Here is a 3,590-nt window from a genome sequence, read left to right on the forward strand (position 1 = left end):
ACAGCAGTGACAAAGATGAAGCACTTGACTGCAAGCTGGTGCTAGCTTATATAGAAAGTGAGAGTCAGTTATCTTAAACCAGGAAGCTCTCAGGGCCAATCACAGTAAAGGTCAGGTCATCACCTACGGTGGTGCAGGCACGTCAGCCCTGCATAAGATTCATGGGGGGCACGAACTGTCCACGAGTTTGGAAGATGGGAGGGCCAATTAGGTTTTCAAAACAACTTGTTATCTGGCAACTTGCCCCCCACCATGTTGCACTAGGGGCTCCTTATCTGAAAGGCCCAGGGAGTTCTAGCCGCCCACTGGCAATTCACCGCCATGTTTGAAAGGCGCTGGTAGTTCTCAGGGAGACTCCCAACAAGGAGAGTCCAGAGTGGTGACAGAGACAGAGGGAAAGGCTTCCCCCCTCATGAAAAGGTACCCAGGAGTAGAGTGTGGTGAAGTGAGGGCTTCCATAACCTGAGATACCAAGATGGGGCCCTGGGGCTAGAGAAAAGGATATAGGTCCCCCTGAGAAAGGAAAAGCTGCAGCCTCAAAATCATCTTGTTGGGAATAATCAATGCTTGATCCTTTGCCCTTCTGGTACCGGGTACAGAACCACACTCGGACCACGTCCTTCTCAAACCCTAGCTGTTTGGCAATGTGGCTGATCTGTTGTCTTGTGGTTTTTGGGCACTGCAGGAAAATGTTCTCCAGGTTGTCAGTCACTGGGTTCTCCATACTGATTCGCTTTCTCTTCCGGGCCTGCAGGAGGGTCTCCGTTTGCATATCTCCTGAAAGTTATCATTGTTGTCTGCTTCCTCCACACACTTCTGTAGCAGAGGCCAGAGCTTGCAAATGTTCTTGAAACGGAGCTGCAGAGCCTCAAAGCAACAGATGGGTCCTTTGGCTGAACACCTTCCCAAAGAGAACCCACAGGGTGAGCCCCACATCAGCCTGAGTATATCCCAGGGTGATCCTCTTCTGCTTCAGCAGCTTAGCTGCCACAGTCTGGCTGCAGCAAAATAACGGGGGGGGGGGTGACGAGGAGTGAGAGCCGTTTATTGTAGGACAGGCAGGGTATATATACATTCCACACAGCTTATCTTAATTAACATAAACTAGATACAGCAGTCAACCAATAAGGAATGTCCACACTTAATGGCTCGCTGGCGTTACTTCACAAACCACTCCCTCTGGCATTTTGCCAGGCCCCATCCAGACTTGTTTCTGCACTCTAACATTTCTCTGGCAAAATGCCAGGTGCCATCCTGACTTGTTTACAGACCTTAACATTTCCCCCTTTTGTTTAATTTAAACAACAACCATAGTGGTTTTTACAAAAACACCATAAATAATCTGCTACAAGCAGATGGGGAGGATACAAAATGGCACAATACCAAGCCACTTGATGGCTCCATGCAAGAAGCCCCTGGAAAAATTATACCAGCAATGACACCATTAGCAAAGATACCGAGTTACAATTTGTTGTAGATTACAGTTTGTTGTCTCAGTCCAAGTAAAGCAGTGTCTCAATATATTAATTCACAGTCCAGGTAAGTTCTGCAGGCAGCTAGCTTAAATCATAGTCCAGGTAAGTTCTGCAGGCAGCTAGCTTGATCCAAAGTCTCGTCTGGTTCTCAGCAACACTGGAAATTCTCCCACCCTTGTCCTCACTGGCACTGGGACGAAGGCAGGAACTCCAGCACTGCTGGCTAAAGAAAATCCTGTAGTATTCCAGCAGGCACTAAGAAAACAACCTTCTGAACGATTTACTACATTATTTCAAGGTTTTTTACATTTGAAATAGGCCTTAATGGCACTCATTACTAATTAGCTTCCAGGTGTGGGAGAACCATTGTAGTTACTGGCCTTGGAAATGATCAAACTTCAGGGAGGCGGGCCTGTCTTCCACCTGCAGCATCTGCCTGCAGCATGCTGGGCAGCCCCAGATGGCCCCGGGGAGCCTCCGGGAAGTGTTCCGGACTCAACAGGGAGCAAGAGCCTGCAAGACTGTGCCTCCTTGTCAGGTCTGGATTTGGGCTCTCCCAGTGGCATCTGCTCCCTGGCGGGGGGGGGGGGGGGGGGGGGGGGGGAAGAGCCCGCTGCCACCACTTGGAAAGTCCTTGCTGCACCATGACCCGCTCGCACACATGGCAGCCTCCGCACCTATTCACGCACCCTCCAGTAATTAAAAGTATTCAGTAATAGCCTTTTGCTGCAACTTTTTTCCTGATAATCCTTCCTCCCCTGAACTTTCTTTTTTCTGATTAGAGTTCCTGGGCTTCTGTCAACACATGCCCTAACTGCTCTTGGTTCCACTGGGGTGCCTCCTTCCCTTAGTAATTTACTTAGCACCCCTTCCATATTTTCGTCACAAAGACAATACAACATTTCAAGACAAAACAAAACACAAACATACTGTATCAATCTTCTCCATTTTCCCAAAATGGCCATTTTTCCTCTCGCCCTATCTGCCTAGGGACGAGCAGATTTGCTCCCGTCCTATCTAGGGACAGGCAGCTTTTTTTTTCTTCATCACTTACCCCCAAGTGTCCCGGGGCTTCCCGTAACGGGGCAACATCTGCCACACTCCGGCTGCAGCAAAATAACCAGGGGGTGACGAGCAACTTGTGTACATTGATACATCAGGAGTGGGAGCCGTTTATTGTAGGACAGGAGGGGTATATATACATTCCACACAGCTTATCTTAATTAACATAAACTAGATACAGCAGTCAACCAATAAGGAATCTCCACACTTAATGGCTCGCCACTCCCTCTGGCAAAATGCCAGGCTCCATCCTGACTTGTTTACAGACTCTAACACTTGGCAAATTCCTGGAGTTCTTTCTGCAAAGCTTGGATATCTTGGGACTCCTCCGGGCTTTGCTCTACCTTCTCCTTCTCCACTTTCACCACAGTAGGGTGAGCAATGCAGGGCTCCAGGGAGGCCCCCTCAGAGTTGCTTTCCACCCGGCTCCCACCTCAATCTCAGGCTGAGAGGTCTCCAGGCCACCGTGGGGAATCAGGCCCATTCCAACCTGAGGTCAACAGTATGCCACCCCTTCACAGAACTCATAGTGCAGAGGGGCATGAGGGAATCCTCAGAACCTGGCCCAACCCCTGACCCAATTCTTGGATCACCTGGAGGGCCTGGGAAGTTTAGCCAGGTCCAAGGATCAATCCAGATCAGCTCTGGCCCTCCTGGCCCATCACCCCCACTGCCTGGAGGGGGTCAGAAGGCAAAGCCAGAAGCCAGATGTCTGGCCATGGATTAGAAGGGCACCCCAAGCCGGGGGCCTGAAAAAAAAAATCGGCTGTTGTCCTTATAATAGTAAATTCTAAGAAAATGATTTGTTCAATCTAAAAAAAATATTTATTCCTACATGTGCATTCTGTGTTTATTAATTAGTATAGAAAGAATGATTGATTCTTCAGAAATAACCAAATAAGGCCCGAGTTTCTCACATAAACAGCTAATTTTGATGCCTTTTGTTGTAACTCAACACAACAGGCAGTTGAGACTGAATTCCACAATGGGTTGATGAGTTCTGTACATAGAAAAATGGCACAATGTTAAATGTACTCTCTCCTTTCTAATGTG

At 48.4% G+C, this 3,590-nt stretch overlaps 1 pseudogene across 1 annotated transcript; it reads right to left on the reverse strand.

Annotated features, from left to right (window-relative positions):
* Window positions 1-345: 345 nt before the first annotated feature.
* LOC308641378 (POU domain, class 5, transcription factor 1-like) lies at window positions 346-3,257 on the reverse strand (annotated as a pseudogene). Its single transcript has 2 exons — window positions 2,814-3,257; window positions 346-998 (listed from the first exon to the last, which is right to left on the reverse strand). The product of its transcript is annotated as a POU domain, class 5, transcription factor 1-like (transcript).
* Between the last annotated feature and the right edge of the window lie 333 nt (window positions 3,258-3,590).

Source organism: Spermophilus citellus (assembly GCF_964194105.1).
Source record: "Spermophilus citellus genome assembly, chromosome: 1".
Classification (NCBI taxonomy): Eukaryota; Metazoa; Chordata; class Mammalia; order Rodentia; family Sciuridae; genus Spermophilus; species Spermophilus citellus.